Source organism: Triturus cristatus, chromosome 1_2 (genome assembly GCF_964204655.1).
Source record: "Triturus cristatus chromosome 1_2, aTriCri1.1, whole genome shotgun sequence".
Taxonomy (NCBI): Eukaryota; Metazoa; Chordata; class Amphibia; order Caudata; family Salamandridae; genus Triturus; species Triturus cristatus.
Genome location: NC_140580.1, coordinates 867,259,243 through 867,278,488, shown reverse-complemented (window position 1 = coordinate 867,278,488; position 19,246 = coordinate 867,259,243).

Sequence of the window (19,246 nt, the reverse complement as noted above, 5' to 3'; positions counted from 1 at the left end):
AATAGAGCCAGAGATAGAAGCAGGAAAAATGGACAGAAAGAGAAACACAGGGAGAGGGATAGAGGTACATAAAGCGATAAAGCTAACTAAGGGGAGAGAGAACGAGAGAGAGCGAGTGGGAAGGTTTTAATACATAAAAAGGTATGTCGTAAGAATAGAGAACAGTAATGAAAACAGAAATGGAAGCAAAAGAGCGAGAAAACAAGTAATAGATAGAATAAAGAACAAATATTAATGAGTATAGAGGGGGAGAAATGAGAAGGCTGAGAAGTGAATGTTGAAGAGAGGAGAGGGTGGGATTGGATAGAGAGGGAGAATCAGTGATGGAGGGACCCAGTCCCAGGGTGAGCAAGGAGGGAAAGGAGGCTGTGAGGAAGGAAGCAAGGGATGGATGGGAGGAGGGTTCTCATGTCTCTTCTCACATTCACATTCATAGGATGCCACCCCTGCTGAGTCATGGAACACAATTTGGAGACTGACCACCCAGAATGGAGTTTGTCTGCCTTTTGGGAACATCCAGGAGCCATGTACAAACAGAAGGGCATTCATGCTAAGTAGGTAAAACATGCTTGGCTGAGTTTAAGTAAAACTAATGACGTTGGAGTAAAAGCAATACATAAAATACTTACCGGTAAAGTCATTACACACAATCTTAGTCTTCCACATACCAGACCATATTACATGAAGAGAGCCTCCTCACAGACACAGTCCTGTTTCTGTTTCTATTAATAAGGCCTCCCCCTTCCCACACAAGGTCCCTCCTCATACTATGAACTGATTTACAGAAAGCTGCATTTAGAAATCGAGACCAATAGCATGGGCGAGGGAGGTATCTTGAACTGGGAAATGGAGGACTAGGGGTTTTGAGTAATGAAGATTAGTGGTATGTAGTGTTTTCATTACCCCTAACTCTTCCCACCTTCCAGTCCATACTACTTGAGGAAACACCAAACCCGAGGTTCACTTTTTATACCAGAGAATAAAACAAGCAACCAAAAGTCATCATCTCTTTTTAATGTCACTATTGGATACATCAATTGCTATTACTCCATAGCAGATTTTAAAACACCCAAACCAAAATTATGTGAATCAGATAAATCAAGTTTGCCGAGCTTTACAAAAGTATCCTCTGAAGCCCAGGTGGCTGCACTACAGATTTTCACAAGCGAAACTCCATTCATTTCTGCCCAAGAAGCAGGTACACTTCTTGTAGTCCTTCCTTGAATTCATCCAGGAACCAGACAACCCATTCAAAAATATGCCTTAATGCTAGCTAAGCTAAAGACAGCACACACAAAACCAGTATGATAACAATAGAAAAAACACACAAAAATAAGCTCAACATCAAAGTATAAAGGGGGAAGAATAAAAAAACAGAAAGACAAAAGGGTGAGCACATGTTTACACTTAAAAATGCTTTTTTGCTGGCTCACTCTCAATATGTTGAGAGAAAGAGACGGAAATCTAGCAGTCCCACTTTTCAGATTTCAGTGGGGGTCGCTGGCCATCAGGTGGTGAGCTACCACAGTGATGTTCTTCTTGACAACTGCCCTGGACATCAGCAAGACAGAACCTCAAATGTGCAGTTGATGTTCTTTAACGTCCTGCAACAATATATTTATTTAAATAGTTATTTTTTTAGGTGTTTTTAAACCATTTTAGTTACTTCAAAGCAATTTGTCACTGTCACTAAACAAGGTGCTCAGTTTGAAGAATTCCCCTGAAATTCAATCATTTTAAATCTGTCCTTTGCTAATGGTCCAGATCACTTCAGAATTTGGGACCGTGAACTCTCAGTGCATAGAATAGTGCATGCTGGGCTGGCACCTTTGACCACAGCATTTATTATGGAACCAAATAAGATAAATACATTACAAATAATTCCCAGCGTCTTGGCTTTCTGTCAGACTGAAGATGGAGGCACTCGGCTTTAAGGTCGCTTACATTAGGAGCATGGTGGCATTTGCTCCCGGTGCTATAGACTCAGATTTGGTGTCATTCAGACATCAGGTGATGTTTGCCTGGCTACATGGATCATTTTCCATTGAGATGTGGATCTGGGTGTCCAAAAAGTGACCAGTTTTGTTGTAGCACATGTGCTAACGTAGTCACACCTCCTTGCACTCTAGGCAGGATTATTTAATTAACCCAATGCATGCTTTCTTGCAATGGCTATGGAGGAATGAAGAGAATCAGTCTCAGGCACTTCTGGATACCAATATGCAAACTTATCAAGAATATTCAGAATAGAATCATGGTCCACAGAGTCATATATTGCAAGGATGGCAAGGAGGATTAAGACAACTTGACAGCATTGATCATGTCTGTGTGTATATATTTATGTAGGTATAAGAAATTTCTATAATGCAAACCGAGCCAAAACACAACAGAGAGCTGTGCATGGTCAAAGACAAGGATAAAAGTCAATGAGTAATAGGAGAGGAAGCTGGGTTGTAAACAGCCAATACATTGATGTAGTGTTCCTTAAAGAAGTCTTAAACACTTTCATAAATTGGAGTAGCTTTGGTGTGATCATGACGGATACAGGAAAATTGTTCCAGGTTTTGGCTGCAGACATGGAAAAGCCTGTTGCATTGTTTTTTCTTTTTAACACTTCTAGGGCCGTATTACAGATGACTGCGCCAACGCTAATTGTCGCTGTGTGCCCGAGTATGCGCCTGATGGCATTACAGAAAATCGTTTTGTACTGTGCCATGATGTTGGCGCAGACTTTGAACTCTGTGTTTATGTGCGCTTGCGTGCTTATTGTATTAATGCACAGGCGCAAATGCATACTCGGGCTCACAGCGACAATTAGTGCTGGTACAGTGATCTGTAATATGGCCCCTAGTCTGCAATCTGATGGTGCACTGGGTGCGGGTTTGCTGAGAACCACCAGAGATGTTGACCTTGTCTGCAAGATGAGCGGGGTGCTGGTTGTGATGGTGAAGGCAGTTTCTTTTAAGTGAGGCAGTATATAATATCCACTAAATTGATTATAGTCCCCACTATGCGCGAAGCATCACTTACATTTTGATTTAAATCCAGTATGTACATGTTCTCAATCAATTAATTCACAGATTGCTGTTTCTATTGTCTTTATGCATGTTGAGTTTAACAACATCCAGAAATTTTGATACTACTTTTTACAAACACAAGGATAGATCTAGACATGTGATTAAGAATTTGGGCCATAACAATTAATTGCTGTAATATTGATCTTTGGGCCAGATATACTATTTTTTGATTTGCGAAATCGTGATTTGTGATTGCTAAGAAATTGCATATTGCGATTCGGAAAATTAAATGTACTTATGCTCACATGTCCCAAATAGGAATGTATTAGGAATCGCTTCCCTAAAATACTGATTCGCAAAAAGCTATTTGTTTTCGCTCGCAAAACAGGATACAGATCCACACTGATGACATCACAATCAGGAAATAAATTGTAGCACTGCCATTCAGAAGCACAGGCGTTTGCAATATGGACCTGTTTAGACTCACAGATACAGCTTTCAGGTGCAATGGAAAGTCAAGAATGTAGGCGGAGGACTCTGCGAGAAAAAGAAAGCAGAAGTTTTCTGATGATGAAGTAGTTGATGTAGTATAGGAGTGTGTAGCAAATAATGATAATCATTGTGATAAAACCTCCCCAACCGACCCAGGAGCCACCAAATAGAGGATATGGAGACATATTCAAGGACAGCTTTTGCTCTGGGGATAACAACATGAATTGTTGCAATAATCTGTAAAGCACAAAGGAGAAGCTGACAATTAGGAGGAAGGACGCTGCTGGCACTTGAGGGAAACCTATTATACAGGCACCAGGTACAGCGATAGATGAGGCAATCAAATACACTCTGCCTACTGAGGCAATATCTGCCTTGCAAATGTAGACAGAATATAAACTGAACCTCCTCAGCAAAACCCAGGCTAGTGTAAAATAAAATACTATACTACTTTAAAAGCTATAAAAATCTTAATTATATAGCTGTTATGAAATAATTGTGTAAACAGATTACATTTGAATTCAACTTCGGCTCTTTTCACATGGCAATGCATTTACATACTTTAGGTTAAAAAAATGCATGATGGGATTTGTAGTGCAATACAAGTCATGCAGCTTTTGAGTGTAAAAAGAAATGTAAAATTTGCAACTGTCTTAGAAGAGAATGACTTTTCCAACTAGAATAACAATAATATTTAGTAGCATAATCCTATGAAAAAAATATATTACTAAGTGAATCATATATCTAACATGCTTTCACTTATATATATGATATTATATCCAAACTAAAAATATACATTTGAGTGCAATACATATCACACCTTATATACATATATAGAAGAAAATATTACAGAAGGTCATGATGATAACAATGCGGATGCCATAGAAGATCAGGTGTATAAAATGAACAATTTGCCAACACCAATGGAGATTGCACCTACATTGTCTGAAACAACAGTGCCTTCAAGAAGGCACCCCCAGGTCTACGCGAAAATGAAGAACAAAGGGGCTTATTTATTTACACGACCCTTGCTCCGCTGGTACATCAATTTTACCTATATTAAAAGTAATTCACCAGCGGTGCAGGGCTTTGTAAATAGTTTTTTATCCAGAGACACTGGAGGCAATGACTCTTACCACTACCACCATGGCTTCCCACAAGATCTGGTGATACAGGTGCCCCACCACCTAGAGCTGAGTTTGTCTAAATAGAAAAATCAATGTTAGATGTTCAATATAAACAACAGAAAACATTAACAGGCTAGCAGGAAACATGGATGGATGAAGTAATATGAGTAACAGCATTGTTATTTTAAATGAAACTATGAAGTCATTGCGTGATTCTATTTTTAAGGACACCCAGCATCAAATCAAAAGACATCCACATGTTCTCTTTAAAAAGCAAAATCCGAGTAAAAGTTTAAAGAAAATGGGGCTGCTACAGGATTCTCAGTCAGAGAACCATACATTTTCAGCAAGAAATGGCACACTGTAGCAAAGGTGTTGCATATAGTTTAGGCTAGGTTACATCATGTCTGTAATGTATGCAATCTATGCAAACGTTCTCGTGGTCAAGCTACCCCTGCTGTAGAAAGTGAGGAGAGGTATAGCCATAGCTGTACGTCTGTGTCTGAAGTCATAAGATTGAGGTGCACACGGAGTCAAGCTATTGATTTAGGTGGTATGTTGCACAGCATAGAGGCCTGCACCCAGCAATTAAAGAATGAGGCGTTAAAAATATGTTTTATGAATGCCAAATGCAAAACTTTCTTTTGATAAATTAAAGAACAATTCAAAATGTTGTTAAAAAGAAATTATTCTGTCCCATTTGTACATTTTCACATTTGTTGTGACTGAACATGGAAATACAATTTACTTTTCAGCATTTCAACTGTGACTACTTCATCATCATTGCATGTATTACTTTTAATAGACTTACCTTAAAAAATTTTAGGTTATGTAACTGCATCTCTCCCTTCCATCTGCTGCTCTGGTGGCATCAAGTGCGTAGTTCATAAGCACTGTCACTTAACACAAGTAGAACGTATGATTACAGACAACATATATATTATGTATTAATACAAGTTAATTAAGACAAATATAAATAGTTTAAAGAAAGTAATCCCTACACTCTCCCTAGCAAGCTGATTGTGTAGGGACAGTGTCGGAACATATAAGAATCATGTGGCCACAAGATGAGTTATTTAGCCCCAAGTTCAGTTATTAAAGAGCCAGCTTCTTATATAAAATGCATTAGTACTTGGAGGGCAAATTAATACACGTGTGCCATCAACACATCCTTGACCTGTGGAAAATCTACCAAACAAAAACAAATCCAGTTTAGTTTGCTACAGCTCTTGATTAGTGCTTGGAAATTAAATAAATGTATGCTGCATCCCAATATTGGGGAAAAAATGAGAAAGTGAGCTTTGCAAAAGCCCTCCTGCTGTGGCAACATTACTCTAACAGCTTCCTGAGGCTAAGAGTTGAAGGCCGACAAATATCCAAATATATGTGGGTATAAAAATACTCCTGTGTGTTACCCTAGACAACATATTGAAAATTGTAAATATATTTATATAACACTTACGACCTCTGGTGAGGTATTGAAGAGCTTTTTTTGACAAGTAGCACACTACTCTGGAAACCATAATTAGTAGTTTGTAGGTTAGTGCAATTGTTTTTGTTTTGTTTATCCTTGTGCATTAGTTCTGTTAGGATTGTGCTCTTGGTTTCTTGTGTGCTTAGTAGATTTTAGGGTAGGAACAGAATGATAAGAATAAATTTGAAGAAGGGAAGTAGTGAATTGTTTTGGGAATTAATGGGCCTGTGTGCTTGTTGTTAGTAGGGTGGCATGGCTAAAAAGGAGGGGTGAAAGATTGAGAAGGATATTTGGGAGTTCATTGTAGTCGGAAAGTTTGAGATGAGTCACATGGAGTAGATTATGGGAAAGAGAGAAGATTTTTTTTGTTTTTTGTTTTATAATAGTAAATAATGTATACATACATGATTCTTGATAAAGGTTATGTTCGCGGCAAATGTACAGATTGAAATATGGTTATATACAGTGATTTCCTTGCCACCGCTGCCCGGCCTCAGGGATGTGGGCTCACCAGCTGTGTACGACTGCCTAAATAGCCACGTAAGATATGGCACTGGCAATAGCGGTGCAGGAATGTTATGAATGTACGCTGCTTATTACATTGTTCTGCAATAAAAACGGTTTTACAAAATGATTCTTGATAAAGGTGTATTTGCTTGATTACACCCCTCTATATAAATACCAATATGCACATTGAAGGGCAATAGCTAGGTGGTCTGCTGTTCACATTTACAATGTGGTACACATTTTTTATGCTTTCAAATATCATTAACATGGCACTTATTGTAGTTATTAGCAGCAATTATGACATGGTATGATATACATATGCATCCTGTGGTGTAATATACAATTTTCCCCTTATGTAAATGCATCTGCTTAGAACCAGAGGCATGGTTCAAAGTATATTGATGTGTAACAACAGCTCTTTTCCATACCATCAATCATGAGAAGTATAGTTTGTCATGTCTGAGTATACTGTTGTGGTACATTCTTGAGTTGTGAGAATAGTTGTCATGTGGGGAAGCTTTTGACTTATCTTCTGAAGTGGAGATGGAAGTCTGAAGATCTTATGTTGGTGAGTAAGAAATTCCTTGGTTTGGCAGCTTGAACAGACAAAGACAATCTTGTTGGATTTGTTATTTATTGTGTCTAATGAATTGCACCTATTTGAGTTTTTCCCCTAAAATGGAGATTAACATGCACATTTTAGTAGTTAAAGCACCAAAATCTGTGTGAATCAGTGTTTACCTGGCATTGTCCATTGATAAATATTAGCAGGCTTGACCTGCTAGAACGTATCTGGGGAATGTGCTTCTTTTACATGTGGTATTTACCGGGTTTGATAAAATCCTCACAGTCATAATTCTGATATGTGCCATAACAGAAGTTACTGTACATATGGGAATTTATCAGACTTTTAATTAAATGAAAGATATTACTAAGCCCGGGTGGAGTTGGTGGAGTGCCATTAAGCGGAGTTCCACAGAGTTGCCTAAAAACTCTGTGGTACTCCGCTCCGCTCTGCTCCACAAGAGGAAATGGGAAGTAGGCAAAGCAGCACTTACTTGGTCTGGCTTCTCCGCTCTCCGCCATGCCCTGGCAGCCCTCCTCCTCGCCATGGTCTCCTCTCCGACTCGCCGTCCTCGCCGCAGGTCGCAAATCCCTACGTTGCACCTCTTGGGAGGACTGCGCAGATGTACAAAGTCAGGGTTTGCGACCTGCAGCAAGGACGGCGAGGAGGAGAGGAGACCACAGCGAGGAGGAGGGCAGCCCGGGCATGGCGTAGAGTGGAGATGCCAAACCAGGTAAGTGCTGCTTTGCCTTTCTCCTTACTTGGGCATGGGCGGGCAGGGGCAAACTCCCCTATGCCACGGTGTCGGAGTTTTTGCCCGAACTCTGCGTTCCCTGCAGAGCACGGAGTAGGCTAAACTTCCCAAACTCGGCAGGCGGAGCAGAGTTCGCCACCCAGGGTTAGATATTACAAGATTTTATGTGTGAATTAGTGTCACTCTGCCTCTACTTTTGGATTTTCTCTTTTTGTGGATGATTCGAAAAACCATTGGGCTTATATCATTAAAAATGGTGCTCCAGCTGTCTCTGAGCCACGTTTCCATAATGATGAGTATATGACACCTTTTGCCCAAAAAATTGTTGAATGAGAATGTTAGGTTCAGAGGTCAAGTGTGTGTTCATAAGACATTGCTCAAAGAGGGGATTTATTCACACAGGGTATTAGGACTGATCATGTTGTTTTGGTTAGTTCACTGAATACCCTATACAGCAGAGAGTTCAACTAGGTAAGTCTGGAGGGCTGCTGGTGTATTCAAATTGTTCCTGTAGAGATACGCGAAATCAAGGGAAAAGTCTTCCATGAAAAAGTTGTTTGCAGCAAAACTTTTCAGCAAATCTTATTTTGCGGGACATTTCTACTTGAAACATATATTTTTACAGGTGTTATCTCATGCAAAATCTACTTTTAATATTTATAATATCACCCTCTACTTTCCCAGAGATTGCATATTTAAAAATTGATCATGAAATTTGTGAAAGTGAAACCTAAAGTTCTCTCCCTGATAGCTTTTAATTGATTACAATGTAACAATGTTGGTGGGAAGCATGGTATATGGCAGGGGTCAAACGAGCCACATATGGCTTCTTAAAGGCTGTGCAAGTTTTTTAAGCTAGTCAGGTTATTTGGAGATGGGAGTGAATGTGTGGACCTGCTGCATATCAAAATTTGAATTGAGAAGGTGAATGATGTGGTAAGGCTGCATGAGTGGTGCCCTGCCTTCAATGTTGCAGAACTAAGGTGTAAAATTGGTGTTTTTTAGTTCCTGATATATTGATTTTCAATTTTAGTGAGGACATCGTTGTTAATGCCATTGATAGGGATGCACTATTACTCTTTGGGATTTCATATGTGATATATTAAGTAGCTGAAATGTTTTTGCCATTGACTTGGGTCTTAACATAATTTTCTTTTCATATCATACAAATCACATTAGTAGCAGGCCAAACCATTAATTGTTGGCTTATCTTGTAATTCCATTCAATTTATTGATGACATATTTGCCATCTAGGGATATAACATCAAATGAGCAGAAACAATGGAATGGAGCTCAGTTGTGCCTCAGGCTGATCATAATATCTTTCCACTTTTGAGGCAGACTGCATAGCTGTCTGAGGGCTAAACTATAAGAGATAGACAAACCTCTTTCTATGTCCATCTCTTCTATATTAGCAGCAGTGCAATCTGAATCATTTTTAGGACCCTGCACAAGATTTATTTTGGGTTCAACTGATCAAAACAACTTTGAATTTCTTTCCAATTTTCAACAACATCAATATTACAAATGATAATGAATTATACATTAAACTTTCAGAAAGGAGCAAACAAAACGCTAAAGAGTGGCAAAAGAAAGCATTAATAAAGTCAATCAATCAATAAACTTTATTTTGGCTGAAACAGCCATAATAATTTGACAATCATACATTAAAAAACAAAAAAATAAATACACAACTATAAATTGTTCGAGCCATAATTATAGAGCATTTTAGAAAAACTGCTTAAAAAATACTCAAAAAAACAGCCAAGGCATTAAACATTTTTGAGAGATGATAGATTCTATACTGATGTCTGAGAACGTAATCTTAATCGCTGTCTTTCACCACAGTAGGACCGCACATGTTTATATTCATATGATGACTTCTCATTTATCGTGCCAGACAGTCAAAAGTTAAAATTAGAGATAAGCCAAGGTAATTTAAAACACAGCTGTAATGATTTATCCGAACATACTAATTAAACATTTCAAAGCAGCACTAAATGCACGTTCATCGATCATTCAGAAAGTGCATTGTGGTTCCACCATCTTTTTATCAGCCACATCATTATGAATATACGAAAAAATATAATAATATGTTCTGTATAAACGTTAGTAATATAGCCTCAATCACTTGATGGTCAGGGGTTAGTAGTGGGGTAGGCTGATTTATAAAAAGCTACTAACAGTGTGTGCTTAGGGAGGAGTCATAAGTAACGCCTTTGTTCTGAAGTTACAGGCCCATTGCAGATACTGAGAGATAGCAAACACTAGATGTTCACTCATGTAGCTCTTTAAGATCCCTAAAGCATCCTTGTGTTGCCTCACACCAATGTTTCGACGTAATAGTCAATCTTTTACGGGGCAGGACATACTTCAGGCAGAAAAAGAGGAAATGTGCCTCCATCTCCGTATGTTGCGGGCAGTTGGGGCAGTGACTTGAATGGCATCCTGATTTGCCCCATTTTGAAGTGAGTGAACGTAGCTGTAGGACACCACATCTGAATTGAACATATAGGGCCTCATTATGATGGTGCTTAAATGGGTAACCGACTGCCCGCGCAGTGGGAGTGATACCACCCAACAAACAGTCAGAGGTCCCACCCACCAGATTAGGATGAGACCACCGTGTAGGTGATCAGAAACATCTCTTTTTATATTGCAGCTTGCGCTGGAGCCCAGAAAAGGGCCACAGCACAAGCCGCAATAGAAAAGGAATGTTTTTAAACATCTATGCACCGTTTGCCAGTTACTATTTGGTGTCTGGCACACACTCAGTGCATGGATGTTTGAGGGGGTACCACATGTGCCCCCCCAAGCCACATAGGGGAGGCCAATGGGGGACAGGGGTCCAGCTAGAGTCCCCCAAAGTCACTTTCCAACAGCCTTTCAATGGAATGAAAAGGTTATCAGAAACTAGCATCCTAATCCCCACGGCAGTGCCACCAAAAGCACCACCTCTATTGCAGGGATTAGGCTCTAACCGCTGCCCAACAGGCTCCTTGAGACGGTCTGAGGTTGCAGTCTTTCCCCCACCGGCTGCGCTCTGACTGCCAGTATCATAATCCGGTGGTCGGACCACTGCCCTCGATGTCGGGTGGACTGCCACTGACAGCCTGTCTGCAGTGGTCCTCCCAAGATCGTAATCAGGCCCTTATGTTTTTTAGCAATAATAAAGTCATTTCTTTTGGCACGTGGATCTAGAATGTTATGCCTTGCAACCACAATATTTTATGCAGAATTCAGTGTTCCATTATAGGAAAGACACGTGAAATTTGGCTTGGTGAATGTTCAGTGGACCAATGAATAATATTAAAATAATCCATTTACAACTCAAGCTTTGAAATGTGATTCTAATTGGTGGATGTTCATAATCACAAATAAATCCCCCTTAACAATTCGCATTCTTGCTAAGTATACAGTGACCTCTTCCAGTGTTGAGTAGGGGAAATAGAAGCGGGGAGGGAAATGAGAAGAACAAAAAGTTAAAGAAAATGGTACAATGAGAGATGTGGGAGGTAGAGATACAGATATAGGTAAGGAAGTAGCGACATAATGTAAAGGGATACGGTGAAGTAGATAGAATGAAACATAAAAAGAGGTAGAGAGAGGAAGGAGTAGGTAGAAAACAAGTGTTGAGAGATAGCAAGGTTGGTAAGGTTGTGTGAGATAGAGTGGTCCAGAGAGCTAGGATGAGAAGAATGGATTGTAGAGACAGGGAGAGGGATGAGACACACTGAGGAGTAAGGTAGGGAGGGAGAAGTAAGGTAGAACAAAAGGTCAGTTCAATAGAGGTAGATGCAGGGAGAGGTAGAGCTATATACGAAGAGATGAAAACTGGCAGAGAAGTGTTGAATAATGCCAGGAAGATATAGTGTGAAGGTAGTGTGAGGGGCAAAAATAGATAAAAAAGGTCAGGTAAAAAGAGCAGTGAAGGAGAGATAAAGCTAGAGGGGAAAGGACAGAAAGTGAGGTAAGTTGAAGAGAAAAGAGATGAAGCAGAGAGACAGTGATGAGTCCAAAAAAGATAGATGAGGTTATTACATAGAGAAGGTGAGGTAGAGGGAGACTTGTGGAGTAAAGAGACAGTGAAAGAGGGTTGATGTTAAGTGTTTTTATAAAAAGAGAGGGGGCACAAGAGGTGAGGTTGTAGTGGGCAATCTGAAATAGAGAATGAGGTGCAGAGAGAAGTGAAAGAGACAAAGGAGGAAATTAAAAAAGAGGTATAGTTGAAGAAACAGAGGAAGGGGAAAAAATGTAATTTAGTGGGATTTAACATAGAAAAAAGAGAAAAGAGAGGTAGTGGAAATGTGAAGTAGTGAACACATGGGGCCTCATGTAGGTGGCATACACTTTACCGATTCTAAAATACCGAATCATACCGATTCGGTATTTAAGAATCGGTAAAGTGTATGTAGGTAAAAATTCGGTAAATGTTACCGAATCGGAGTGAGTCGGTAATTACCGAATCGGTATTTACCGATTCTGTAATGAGGCATACCTTCCCATTGATGGGAAGGTATGCCTCATTACCGAATCGGTAAATACCGATTCGGTAATGGGGGAGCACATGCAAGGGTGGCAGGGTGTCACATTGACACCCTGTTGCACCCCTGATTCGGCCATGTGTGCACATGTGGCACACATACATGCCCTAAGGGCATGTATGTCTGCCACATTGCACACTTCTAAGCGCTATAAAATGCGTTTACACATCCATACTTTATTTACCACCAACTATTAGTTGGTGGTAAATACCGACTCCAAACAACACCCACACACTCCCCCTACATCTCATTTCTGTATTCGGAATTTACCGAATCGGTAAAATTACCGAATCGGTAATTTTACCGATTCGGTAAATTCCAAATACAGAAATTCTCCCCCTACATCTCAAAAGCCAAAATACCGGTCGGTAACGGTATAATTACCGAAAATCGGCCGTTACCGACCGGTATTTGGCTACCTACATGAGGCCCTTGGTGAGGTAAATTGTGAGGATGCATAGTGAGAGTGAGAGAGTGAGACAGATCAGGTAGGAAGATGACATAATGAGAGAGATGAGTGGCAGAGAAATAAGACAGAGAGGTGAGTTACAGAATAGTGGAATACACTGGGCTGAGAGAGAGAGAGGTCGAAAGAGGTTAGGTAAAGATGAGATTCAGAGAAAGGTGCAGTATATGGAGGGGAGATACAGGTATGTGAGACAGGAAAATAGGAGAATGAAGAATGATAGATACATAGATATGAAGATTTTGTAGGAAATCACTAGGTGTACCAATTTCCACAGCCGAATGTATCTGTCATAAAGAAATTAACTTAAATTTCATAGAGGATTTTATCAGGGCTTGCCCTGCCCTTTTCTGGTTATCTCTATGGAAAAAGTTGGCTGCATCCCTAATGAGAGAGATCATAGGCGACTGCATTAGGTGTGAGAAAGGGAAGAACATCCCATGGCTGTCCGTGTTGTACAGAAGTATATGTAGTGTTAACCTAGGAAGTCTCTTTTTGAATCCAAGCTTAGCTGAGACATTGCTCAAAAATGTTGTTAGGAACGCACTCTATTCACTTTACAGGTCGGGAAGGACAGAGAGGGAATCCAAGAAACCTTCTGTCCTTAATTTTAAGACTACTGAACAGACTGTGCATCCCTTGGCCAGTTATCTCACCCTGCCTATGAGTCATTGGGAAAGGAGTCTCCTCTTTCGCCTTAGGGCAGGTACTGTAAAAAGTTTATTGTGCTTCCCTCTCGGCCATTACGCAAATCTTGATTTACTACCTTGTCCATGTGATGGCCAGAGTGGTCAAACCATTTTAAATTTTCTGCTTTTTTGTAAGTACTATATAAAGTATGCTAAGTGGCTTTTAATCCTGTTTTTTAAAAAAATATATACCCATTAGTCTGGATAATGCTTATATGAGGTTAGTAACCCTGGACGACGAAGAATTGGACTTTCGCACCGGCACTTTTCTGAGAATTGCTTTCCGAGCATGCAATATGATGTCTAACTCATGAGAGTTTTTATTACCAATGTATGAGTTTTTGCATCAAATTGATACTTTTTGAGCAATGCGTATTTATGTACATTGTAAATGAATTTTATTGTGTGTATTTACTCGTGTATTTCAAAATTGTTATATTTATTGCGCTTTTATGGATATAGCTGTATCCGAATAAAGTATTTTTGAACTTGAACTTGATAGGAAGAAATAATTAGTGAGAGAGAGAAAGAGGGAAATAGAGATGTGTGAGGTAAAAGAGGTGCGGTCAGTGCTCAATTTGAGCCGGTGGTTTCTGGTGCTCTGCACTTAATTGGCAGCACCAGCACTTATGACAGTCTGCCACCCTGTGGGCTGTTTGTCTGATTTAGAATTCAATATATATAAAAAATGACTATTACCTGCCGCCTATGCTAATCTGCTAATCTTATAGCTTTGGGGGCCTGGAATAGTCTCAATTGTCACACTTGTATGAGTGTGCTGGTTAGTAGCTGGTTTGGGACTGTCATTGGTAGCGCTAGCAGGGGCAATGAGTGGTGTAGGCTGCAGTGGCCTTCTGATGAGGGTCCTGGCACTCAATGTTTTACAAATTAAGAACTGGGTGCGGTGAAGTCAGGAAAGAGGCACAAGGTAGAAAGCTTTTCATAATTCAGTTGCCACTTACTGAGCATGTGAGAGTTAATGTTTGGCAACATGAGCATGCACAGCAAACTATGGTGAAGCACACACACACACAGCCACACACAAACACACACATACACACGCGCACACATACATACACAGATATAAAAATAAAAGGAATCTTCTGTCTTAATGCACCCCGGTATTACGATGAAATTTCTGGCTGCCCAACCAATTTACCAGGAACCACCCAATTAATAGGCCCACATATTGGTAATAAACTAACACCATGTTGAGCAGACAAATAGAGTGGGTTGGAATTCTACCATGAGTGATTGTAAGTAGTTAGACTTATTGTAAGCTCCCTCCATCACCTTTTGTGGGTTTGATGTACTGCCCTAAGTGACCAAGGGCATACCCAGATGTGGGTCACTTGCTCACTATGCTACTGGAACCAAGCTGCACCCAACTGAAGAGCCAAAAACAGGATGAAACTGGTCTTGAAACAAATATCTCTACATGGGCACATTGTGAACAAACTGTCACAGATACCTTGTATGTGTGAACATTCATCTGCACCAGCATATATGAACTGAAAAAAACAGAGCTACAGACTAAAGGTCACACATTGTTATTCTACGACTTTCTAGGACTTTGATTGCAGTAACTTAATTGCCTATGCAACACTAGGGACCACATAGTTCTTTTGTAGATATAAATTCCATTTGAATGAGTCACAAATATTTTGTGTCACAATTAAGAACCATACATACAACAACAGTATGGATGAAACACTTACAGTCACAAGTGGATTCATGAGATCAAGTGAAAATCTTTTAGTTTAATGAAAAACTACCAATATATTTTATACAATTTCTTTAAATATTTTTTTCTCACCATTCATATAAACTCTTTTTTGAACAATGTGAGTTTCAACATATTTTTCATGTAAAGCTATTATAAGACCTATGTTTAAAAATGTTTTTGTTTGTTGTTCCACAGATTTAATTATGAAATGAATGCACATTGTTATTTTTTAAAGTACATCTTTAATTACTTTGCAAAAGGAAGAATAATATTTAATAACATTGTTGTTTTTATAACATTATATATGTAAACTCAGGTTGCAATGATTTTTTATGTACCAGGAAAACCCCTTTTTGGTTTATATTTCCAGTAATCACGTTGCACTTTGTGCACATTGATGCGCCATGTCCCAGGCACCATGTGGTGCACGGCACATGGTGCATGGATGTGGGGTAGGCACTACATGTGCCTCTCAGACAACTTAACATTTTTGGGTCCCCAAATTCCCTTTCCGTCTGCCTATTCATGTCAGTGGGACTGCCATGAGGAGGCAGTAGGGGAGGGATACCCTAATCCATACAGTGGTACCTGCGCAGGCACTGCCTCCATTGTAGGGTTAAGAATCCAACCACCATCCCGGGGGGATCTTTCATACTGTCGGAGTAGGTGGTCTGCGGTCCAACTGTCTGCATAGTAATGCAGTGGTCAGACCGATGCCCTGGATGGTGAGTGGACCGCCACCAACGGCCTGTCAATGGCGGTCCGCCTGCAATCATAATGAGGGCCCAAGTGTTTTTTTCCATTGACAAAATATGAACATGTAGGAAAATCGGGTTTCTGTAGTACACAACAATGGTCCCTGTTTTATAAAGTTTTGTTCAGTGCATAAGTGGACTTATTCCACTAAATCTGGAGTAGGTCTCACTTACTCACAATAAAACTTGTGTGAATCAGGCCCCAAGTCACAAGACTACATCTCCTCACATTCTGGGGCCTATTCACCAATGCATTTTTGGCCTTAAAATATTCCTCCTGTAGGACTCTTTGCATACTCACAGATACTACTCACTAAAGGTTCAAGCAGAGATATCCACCCACGCCTCCCTTATATGGTATAGGGTCAAGTCAAGTCACAAAGGTATTCATGAGTATGTAATGTAGTACTGCTACATTAGTATTACCTGTGCTCTTAAGTGCCTTTTGTAAACTGGTCTCTGTGTTTCAAGGATTTCTCCTAAGCTTAGATTCTGCATTTAGTAGACCTTCAAGAGATCTGTATACTGTGCAAGAATTCTTAAGCTTGTGATGCAGGCTAAAATGGAACATGCCACGGATAGAAATTGTGCACAGTTCTGATCCCATAAATATCCTATCATTTTAGGGTGTAATGCAATCCGCAGTATCTTATTCAAAGGATTTTTTTTTACCCACTGGCTCATATAAAATGTATTTTAATGTTTCCAGTCTTTCAGGTTCTTTTGATGATTGGGGAAGGTCGGCGTCTTCAATCGATGAGCTTTGGAAACATTATTGCAAAATAGTTTTGAATTACCCAATTTACAGTCCGTAGCTCATGTTGGGGACCGTGCTCACACCGTGCCAAAAGGACTCTTAATCCCACTACTTTTGTAAAAATCACGCGTCTTTTTTCAAAGATGGTTGCAGGATAACTACATTTGAGCATGATACTTTCTGTAAATAAAGCAGTTAGTTGTCAAAAAAACAAAGCAACAAAAACTCGAAGCTTGTCAATAAAGAAAGTAACCCAAAATTATCTTACCCTGAAGCGAAGCACAGCTAAACTGTGATGGAAGGGAATACACCTGCAAACAAATTGAGCAATAGTTAACATAACACACATGTTTATTGGAGCAACAGACAAGAAAACACAAAGGGGCAGATTTATAATAACTGGCGCATCCCTGCATATCAGCAGGGATGCGCCAGTTATTATGCGCCACAGCTGCGCCACCATGGATGCACCGCATTTATAATGCGGCGCACCATGGGGCAAAAACGGCACAGATGCGTGACGCATCTGTGCCGTAAAAGTGGCGCATTGCTGGAGTTGCGTCGCAAGCGCGACGCAGCTCCAGCAATGTTCTGGGGGGCCCTATCTGTACAATGCTGCGTCAATCCTTACGCCTGCTTCAAGCAGGCGCAGGGTTTTGACGCAGCATGGGCCTAAAAGTGACTGAGTGAAATCTTGTAGATTTCACTCAGCAACTCTTAGGAGGCGTTCCTGCGCCGGAACGCCCCCACCTGCCCTGGATCGCCTACATGTGGCGCAGGGCTTTACAACGTGACGCATCTCCCAGATGCGTCACGTTGTAAATACCCCGCACCATGGCGCAGGATTTGCGCCGCTGCTGCGTCACAAAAGTGACGCAACGGCGGCGCAATAGTGGCGCAAGTGCAACATAAATCTGCCCCATTAGCTTTTGAGAAAAACAGTTAACAAACCACAAAAAAAAACAACTTTATCGGAGCAACAGCGAACAGAACATAAGACTTTATCAAAATAACGGATAACAAAACACAAAACTTTATTAGAGCAAAAACTAACAGAAACAAAACTTTATGAGAATAGCAGTTAACAAACCACAAAGTTTAGCAGAGTAACTGCTAATAAAGCTCAAGTTGAATTATAGCTTTCAATTTCATAATGATAGAAGCTAATGAAAACAGGCCCGGGAAGAGGGTTACATCTTCAACTTCTACTAACGATCACATAAATGTGAAATTAAAACCCCATCATAGAGTTAGAAAATCAAACCATCCTACCAGGACTGTGCCAGAATATACCCCACTGTTGCCCAATGTTGTGCATCATTTTTCGTGTTTTCGTTTGTCAAAACAGGATCATTTCATGGAGAAACGTGTAACCTAACATTCCATTATTTATCTAAAACACAGTAATGGAAATTGGATTGTTGCAATTGATGTGTGGGGATATGATTATAATGTATTACTTCAAGCCTGGAATACAACTATACAGCATAATTCATAGATTTCACGGAGATGATTTGAGAAATTGGAATGTAAAGGAAGATTACATCATCTCAATAGATTAATTCAAAAGAAGGCTTGTGAGCAAGTAAATTTGAGTATGAATGCTAAGATAGAATGAAAGTGCTGCAAGGTAAGGAGGCTGGTTTTCAGGACAGTCTTGGGAGTTAGAAGGAACGAATTACCTGGGGGAGAATTCACCCATTTAAAATATTTGTATTCTTTAATATCAGTATATTGGAACAAAGCATATACAAAGCAACAAATGCCACCAAAGTTAAGAGGGAGGGGAAAGGGAATATCGAGTACACAGCCCCTGGTGTAGGCCCCCAACATATGGAAGATGATGCATGAAATACAAAGAGCAGCATCACATATGTAGGTAGAGCAAAGCCAGAGTCCAGGTCTGAAAAGTGAAGCTGAGGAGGCGGGCTGTCTTGCAGTGTCCAGGTATTAAAATATTTGTAAGTGGTGTCCAATGTGAAAGGCAGCTACATTGGGCAGTTGTGGGGTAATTGATGGATAGGAGACGACTATTAAGACTGGCAGAGCATTGGGCCTTATTTAAAGGTTGGCAGAATTAGCACATCTGTGAAAAAATGTTGGATGTCCTGACCACCAACTTCATGGCACCCCGTACCCCATTTAAGGGTGAGGATCCATAGAGTTTCTGACGGCGGAGTCTCGGCTGACTCCACTAGTAGAAACCCTTGACTTGGTGGCCTGTCCAAAACTGGTCAATGAAGTCTCCCTGACAGTTTTGCAACTCTTTTTATGGCAAGACAATTATCACTGAATTTCCATCCTAGGGACCACCATGCAATGCATAGGACGCTCATGCAGGAAATCAAACAATTACACTTAGACACAGCAAAA